Source organism: Nerophis lumbriciformis, linkage group LG12 (genome assembly GCF_033978685.3).
Source record: "Nerophis lumbriciformis linkage group LG12, RoL_Nlum_v2.1, whole genome shotgun sequence".
Taxonomy (NCBI): domain Eukaryota; kingdom Metazoa; phylum Chordata; class Actinopteri; order Syngnathiformes; family Syngnathidae; genus Nerophis; species Nerophis lumbriciformis.
The window spans coordinates 36499753-36508625 of record NC_084559.2 but is presented as its reverse complement, the minus strand read 5'-3'; positions in this window follow the sequence as shown (position 1 = coordinate 36508625).

The following is an 8873-nucleotide window of genomic DNA, read 5'->3' as shown; positions in this document are numbered from 1 at the left end:
AACATTCTGAGCAATTCCTGAAGTCGTGCCCTGACTGCCTCTTCATCGTCGATCACATGTCAGTGAAGACTCCTGAAGGGGAAACCAGAAAAGGCAGATACCTCTACCTCTTATGTAAGTCTACATGTTCCTCTTACTCTTCACTGCACCCCGAATTAGGCTTACTTCCAAGACACTGTGCTTGATAAAGACTTCAATGAGTTCATTGTGAGATCACAAGTCTCTGTATGCAATAGCAAAGACCGGAACACTTGATCCCGCCCACCTGGATCTTGTCAAGAAGCAGATTGCATGCCTCAATTTCACTCAACATTTATACTTTACAAACACCACAGGTAAGACGCTTCATATTCTGTCTTACTTAGACACAATCGCACATGGTCTTAAATAATCCTTCTCTCCTTCAGATCTGTGTCCAGAAGAGGGTCAACATTAGAACAAAACTTCCTCGCGACGAAGACTGACAGTCACCTTCACATCACGTTTATCCTCAGACATCCTGCATGAAACACTGCAAATGTTAACCACAGATGTGTGTGTTGTATGCAGACTATGCTCTGATATGACCAGTTCTATATGTTCTGTTCTGTGTTTCTTGGTTACAACTCATTAAAAAGACAAACTGATGTGTTTCCTATCACATGTCTGTCAATGAAATAACTTGAGTATTCATCTTTCTAATTTCACCTACGAACAGTTAACAATGAGTAAGACTTTGCCAGTGCTTCTCAGTTATTTTCTGGTACATCATGTATATATTATATTTACTTATCTATCTAAATAACCTAATATTAAAGAAACCCACACATCTGTATTTCCTCGTTTCCCAAGCCAAGCGCTCCATACGCTTCATAATATTCTAGTACAGCAAAAAATTGCATGTTCCCCGAGGTCACACTGCGCCTAAAAAACTTGAGAGACCAACATTTGTTCAGCCAATTCCTAAAAACTCGAGAGTGCTCCTGTTGTACAGAGGAACTTGGACCACTGTAAACACATTGGCAGATTCTTCCATTGACATGTTGACCTTGCTAGCAAACGGAACACGGGTGCATATTTACATAACTGAGGCGTTCCTCAAGGCACCCCTTTAGGTCCTCTCTTTTTGGCATTTATTTTATTTACATGATTTATGCAACTTTGTTTATTTATTTCAGACTCAGTTAGTAGCCATGTGTTCAACTTATTTTGTTATACCAGTGGTGTTCTTCAAGGTTTCCACTTTGGACCCTCTCTTTTACATCACTTGGGTCATTGAAGTGGTGGCCCACGAGTTCAGTTCGAAAACCTGCGAGACACCACAAAGACACAACACTAGAGTGCTGTCATACAGATGACCTTTGACTAGCTTCTTTGCAGAAGTTCCTTAAAGGGGAACATTATCACCAGACCTATGTAAGCGTCAATATATACCTTGATGTTGCAGAAAAAAGACCATATATTTTTTTAACCGATTTCCAAACTCTAAATGGGTGAATTTTGGCGAATTAAACGCCTTTCTATTATTCGCTCTCGGAGCGATGACGTGACGTTGTGACGGCACATCAGGAAGCAATCCGCCATTTTCTCACTTTCGTCGGTGTGTTGTCGGAGGGTGTAACAACACGAACAGGGACGGATTCAAGTTGCACCAGTGGCCCAAAGATGCGAAAGTGGCAAGAAATTGGACGAAATTTGTTCAAAATACGAGGCTGTGGGGAAAGCCGACGAAACGGTCAGTCGTTTGTTCCGCACACTTTACCGACGAAAGCTATGCTACGACAGAGATGGCAAGAATGTGTGGATATCCTGCGACACTCAAAGCAGATGCTGACATCAACTCCAAAACTGGACAGATCAGCTTTCAGGAAAAGAGAGCGGATGAGGGTATGTCTACAGAATATATTAATTGATGAAAACTTTATTCATTACTCGCGGTTTTACGTAAAATATTATACATAAACTGTGTTTACCAATAATTTAGCTTAAAAACATTTATTTTTTTCAATCATTCGAGTACATTCGGGTAGTCTTGTGCAGAGGTGGGTAGAGTAGCCAGAAATTGTACTCAAGTAAGAGTACTGTTACTTTAGAGATTTATTACTCAAGTAAAAGTAAGGAGTAGTCACCCAAATATTTACTTGAGTAAAAGTAAAAAGTATGTTGTGAAAAAACTACTCAAGTACTGAGTAACTGATGAGTAACATACACACATTTTTGCTGTTCTTTCCGCCATGTTTGTTTGTATTGGCATCACTGTGTGACGTCACAGGAAAATGGACGGGTGTATATAACGATGGTTAAAATCAGGCACTTTGAAGCTTTTTTTAGGGATATTGCGTGATGGGTAAAATTTTGAAAAAAACTTCGAAAAATGAAATAAGCCACTGGGAACTGATTTTTAATGGTTTTAACCCTTCTGAAGTTGTGATAATGTTCACCTTTAAAAACAGCAGAGCGCTGCTGTAACTCTGACAGAATAAATAGACTAAATGTCTACTGTAGAGGAAGCTGGTTCTTTAGGATGTACAAAATGTAGCTTTTTGGAAATGTAGACCCAAAAACAATTCAATTGCATATCCTTGTTTTAAAGTTAAAACTTTTTGGGGTCTGAGAATCCATCAAGGCAAGGCAAAATGTTCCTTGCACTGCATCTGCGGGTCAGACAAAGAGAAACCATAGCCAGGTTGAGCACCTTAGTGCTATTGGGCCCACTATTGGACCAGGTATAAAGGAGTACGTTGCAATTAATTGCGATTAATCGCAGAGGGGTAGAATTTTTCATCATTACTATGTATACCCTAGACAGATCATTTTAAGGGGGGGTGACTTCATATTGCTGCATGACAATGTTTTAACCTCTATGAATTAATAAAATGTAATATTGAGCCTGCTAATGAATATGTAATTGAGGACTCGAACAGAACAAAGAATTTACACAATATTTCAGAAAGCACCTCTCCCACAACCTACCTGCCCTCATATTCCTAAACTGATGTACTAGCATTTCTTTAGGTGCAAATATCACAGAATAACATTACAAAACATCTCTGGCAAAGTGTGATCGTAATGTAGGACAATTTAATTTTGTTAATGTCAGGGTTTCCCCTAAATTGCCAAAATACCTGTGGCGGTGGGGGCGTGGTCGATATGACATAATCGCATGATTTGCTATGATGCGTATATTCTTTACAAAGGGATGTGAATATACATTTAAAACATATACCGGTATGTTATTATTAAGTATAGTATTAGCATATATATTTTCTTTACATAATATAGTTTTGTTGTAATTTAAAATTTTTATATTTGCTGCAGGGATGTGAACCTGATATTTCCATAATGTGCCCTTTTCTTTATCCATTTCTGCTCGCTTGTGGCTCATCAGTAACAAGTTACCTGCAGCCAAGTTCCCCCACTACGGCACGGCAGAAGGGTCAAAAAGGAAGTGTTCGCGTTAATCGCCGGTTAAAAAAATTTGTGCCATTATTGAAATTTATAGTTAACGCGTTACTATCGCATTAACTTTGATAGCCTTATTATATATATATATATATATATATATATATCAGTGACGTGCGGTCACTGGAGGCAGGGGGGCCTCACCTGCCATTATGGAAAGAAAAAAAATGTAAAAAGAAAAAAATTATTAAATTGTTATATGTAGTCAGTGATTATACTATAAAGTTATTTTCCATTTAACTTCACCAGTTTTAGATTATTTGTATTCAAAATCGCTGAATTTTCACATTTGCCGTTCAAATACTGAGAAGAGACGGTGCTGTGATCAGCAGCCATTTGAGGCACGTCACTCAGTTGTGCTTCAACATGGATTGCGGACTCGGCTAACTGCTGGCCTGCTGTGCAGTGAGACCGTATTGCTATATGAATTATATTATAGTACATAGTTTAGTTAGCTGAGGTATAAAATGTACAGTGTATTTTGTCAACAACTGTATGTGTGTAAAGTATTTCTTGTGCTGAGCAATCATAAAACTGCTGCGAAGACGCACTGGCTGAGGCTCGCGTAATCCCGCCTCCTGGTGCCGGTTAATGCACCCCCGCCGCAGAATGCACCCCCCGACGGGAGCGCCACACCAACCAAAGCCCACACCCAAACCCTCCCCGTGCAAGACCGAATCCACCCAAAAAAAGTCACTTAACAAGAAGCCAAAAAGTGCAAAAACAACAATGCCCGTGCCGGAGGAGCCATGAACGACTGCAGGGACACAACATTAGGTACACCTGCAGACTGCAGCACGGATTTCATATTTCATTCATTCACAACTCCTCCAACACCAACACCACTGTTCCCGCACTTATAAGTAAAGGTTAGACCATAATAACGTTTTTTTAATTAAATGTGCTTTTTTGTGTGCTACAGTTTGTATGTGTAAAGTTAAAGTTAAGTTAAAGTACCAATGATTGTCACACACACACTAGGTGTGGCGAAATTTGTCCTCTGCATTTGATCCATCCTTTGATCACCCCCTGGGAGGAGAGGGGAGCAGTGGGCAGCAGCGGCGCCGCGCCCGGGAATAGTTTTTGGTGATTTAACCCCCAATTCCAACCCTTGATGCTGGTGTGAGCTTTTAAACATAACCCGTTAACTGCTGCCAATCAAATGGTGAATAAGATACTCTTTAGGGTTCATATGTTTGTAAATCTGACTGTGATGAAGTCAGTGCCTAACCAGCCATCAACCTCACCGCACGTCACTGATATATATGTATATATATATATACAGTATATACATTACTCATATATATATATATATATATATATATATATATATATATATATATATATATACAGTATATATATTACTCATATATATATATATATATATGAGTATATATACAGTATATATATTACTCATATATATATATATGAGTAATATATATACTGTATATATATATATATATATATATATATATATATATATATATATATATATGAGTAATGTATATACTGTATATATATATATATATATATATATATATAAAAAATATATATATATAAATATATATGTTTGTGTATGTATATATATATATACATACAAACATTTGTATTAGAGATGCGCGGATAGGCAATTATTTCATCCGCAACCGCATCAGAAAGTCGTCAATCATCCGCAATCCACCCGATCTAACATTTGATCAGAACCGCATCCGCCCGCACCCGCCCGTTGTTATATATCTAATATAGACGATGCAAGGCATTAGTGAGGTTATAAAGCTTTTGCCTGTTAAAGAAAGGAGACTGATCCAATGCAGCACAGACATTCGCGTGCCACGCTGTCACGACCCAGACGCACACCAGTGCGCAATCATATGGGAGCCGCGCTGAGCGCACCTCCAAGCGCGTCTCGCTGCCGGCGACGGCCGGGTATATGGGCCCGACGCTCCAGCGCCATCCATTTTCAGGGCTAGTTGATTCGGCAGGTGGGTTGTTACACACTCCTTAGCGGGTTCCAACTTCCATGGCCACCGTCCTAGCTGCTGTCTATATCAACCAGGGTGAGCCCCACCCCTTTCGTGAGCGCACTGCGCGCGGAGTGACCCCTGTTACGCGCCCCCGGCAACAGGGGTGGCGGGCAGGTAAGCTGCGCGGGCGGAGCGCGCGGAGTGACCCCTGTTACGAGCCCCCGGCTTACCTGCTGCGCGTGACGCCGGCCGCGGCGAAGGCGGACGAGGCGGGGTGTCGGTGCGGTGGGCGCGGTGGTGACCCTGGACGTGCGTCGGGCCCTTCTCGCGGATCGCCTCAGCTACGGCTCCCGGTGGGGCCCTCTCGGGGGAAGGGGCCTCGGTCCCGGACCCCGGCGAGGCGTCCCTTCTCCGCTCCGTAAAAGAGTCCATCTCCTTTTTTTTTTTTTTCTTCTGTTGTGGCATATGCAGCAGGTGCCTGCTCGTTTTTCGTATGTGGGTAACAACATTTAACTATGTATATATATTTCCGAATTGGTTCACAATACGAAGGTCCTGAGTAGTCTTGGGTTCAATCCCGGGCTCGGGATCTTTCTGTGTGGAGTTTGCATGTCCTCCCCGTGACTGCATGGGTTCCCTCCGGGTACTCCGGCTTCCTCCCACTTCCAAAGACATGCACCTGGGGATAAGTTGATTGGCAACACTAAATTGGCCCTAGTGTGTGGATGTGAGTGTGAATGTTGCCTGTCTATCTGTGTTGGCCCTGCGATGAGGTGGCGACTTGTCCAGGGTGTACCCCGCCTTCCGCCCGATTGTAGCTGAGATAGGCTCCAGCGCCCCCCGCGACCCCAAAGGGAATAAGCGGTAGAAAATGGATGGATGGATGGTTTAACTGCCACCCGCCTGAATCTATTTAAAATCTAATTTTTTTTTATTTCAACCACCTGACCAGACCCGACCCGCGGATAAAATCTAATTTTTTTTTATTTCATCCGCCCGATCCGCGGATAATCCGCGGACTCCGCGGTTGTGCCCGCAAACCGCGCATCTCTAATTTGTATATATATACAGTACATACATACATATACCGTACATACAGTCGCGATCAAAAGTTTACATACACTTGTAAAGAACATAACTGGCTGTCTTGAGTTTCCAATAATTTCTACAACTCTTATTTTTTTGTGATAGAGTGATTGGAGCACATACTTATTTGTCACAAAAAACATTTATGAAGTTTGGTTTAAAAATAAGTATGTGCTCCAATCACTCTATCACAAAAAAAAAAAAGAGTTGTAGAAATTATTGGAAGACAAGACAGCCATGTCATTATGTTCTTTACAAGTTGTCAGAATAATCGTATAGAAGTTATCACACAACTTCTGTGTTACATTGAGTTCAGGTCCCCTGCGAGAAGAAAATTCCTGTATTTCATCTTATCAAGCAAGAGGCTTGTAAAACTCTACTGTGTGCGATGGGATGCGACATGGAGGTGTCGGTTTCTTTGATGTATTGTCAGCCACAGGAAGATCTTGTCTTGACCCGAGATCTACAAAGCGGAGAGGAAGCAGCACCTGACCTTTTCTTTGAACTGTTTATGACCGTGTGCAACAGCTATTTATGACCACCTCCCCTTAGGAGCAGCTGTGTAATGTAATGTAATGCTATGTAACCAGAAAAAGTCCAAATAAAAGTGGAGGCGTGGATCTCCCTCGTCAGAGCGGTGTGGTGACGCTGTACGAGGGTGCAGGCACACAGGCGCTCTTCTCATGAGCTAAATTGAATCCTGTCTCTGTTTGATTTCTTTGCTTTTTGTCTTGTCTAATAGATGTCATCGGTGTTTGAACCTGACACAAGTCAGACACTGACTTTTGACCACAACTGTATATATATATATATATATATATATATATATATATATATTTATATATATATATATATATATATATATACATATGTGTGTGTGTGTGTGTGTGTGTGTGTGTGTGTGTGTGTGTGTGTGTGTGCGTGTGTGTGTGTGTGTGTGTTCTTTGTCTTATAACAAACTTGTGATAATCAAAAGTAGTAGAAGATGTATTGCCTAAAAACAAGTTCTCACTGATTAAATACTATTCATGGGATTGTGACTAGTATTAAGTTTGTTTGAATATTTTGGCGAGTAATTATACATACGCACTTGGTGGGATTGTGAGTTTTTCAAGTTTACCCTGAACTGTGAAATGTGATGGAAACACAAACATCTACAGAAAACTTTCATTCCAAGAACTACAGATTCAAGGAACTTAAAGTTCCTGAACTTTTGGTGGATAAGACTGAATGTTACTATGTTGCAATTGTTCGGTGACGGATTCCAATAACACCCATCCATCGATCTATTTTTACCGCTTGTTCCTCTCGGGGTCGCGAGGGGTGCTGGAACCTATCTCAGCTGCACCCTGGACAAGTCTCCACCTCATCGCAGGGCCAACACAGATAGAGAGACAACATTCACACTCACATTCACACACTAGGGCCAATTTAGTGTTGCCAATCAACCTATCCCCAGGTGCATGTTTTTGGAGGTGGGAGGAAGCCGGAGTACCCGGAGGGAACCCACGCAGTCATGGGAAGAACATGCAAATTCCACACAAAAAGGCTGGGGATCGAACCCAGGACCTTCATATTATGAGGTACACGCACAAACCCCTGTTCCCTCTTGTCAAACATTATTTTCGATATTCATGTATTTGCATCCACACAAAGACATATACTTACAGAGGCTGTCTGAGTCAATGTCAACACACGTCAACAACGCACACTGGATCGTGTGATAGCAAAAACCCAGATGGTCAGATTCTGTCAGTTTTTATAGTGAGTATGGGGAGTTTCACAACGAACGGCTTCTGTGATTCAGTGATTTGATAAAATGGATTCAGTCAGTGACTTAGCAAAGTCCATGACAACCAGTCTATCGAAGAACAATGTGCGTGTTCTATTTACCTTTTCCCTATTCACACTTATGTTAAACAACATGCAATTGTCCATCAAACTAAAAGTTTAGTCAAAGGCCTCTGCATTTGCTTAGTCGTTATTCAAAGTCAGGTCATAAGTTTCAACATTGTTATCTCAAGTAATTGCAAGCATACTATGTTTTATACTAACCTTTGTTATGCATGAATTATATATGAGCAATCCTTGAAGGAAGTCTAAATTGTAAAACATGACAACTGTTCATGTTTCATGTTTGCTTTCCTTTAGATGTGAAACTTGCTTATGCTTTTATGCACTTCCCTGTTGCACTTATATTGACATGGTTAAAATAATTTTACCTGGATGTTGTACTCCTGTCTCCGCAGAGATGCGTGTTTGTGACAGCACCCTGATTTGGCCTAAACATAAAACAAACATCATTCCTCTAAACTGGTCAGGCATTACAAACAAGGACAAGGTCCTAAGTCTTTGTTTACCTTTTTTGTTTGTCTCGTTTTC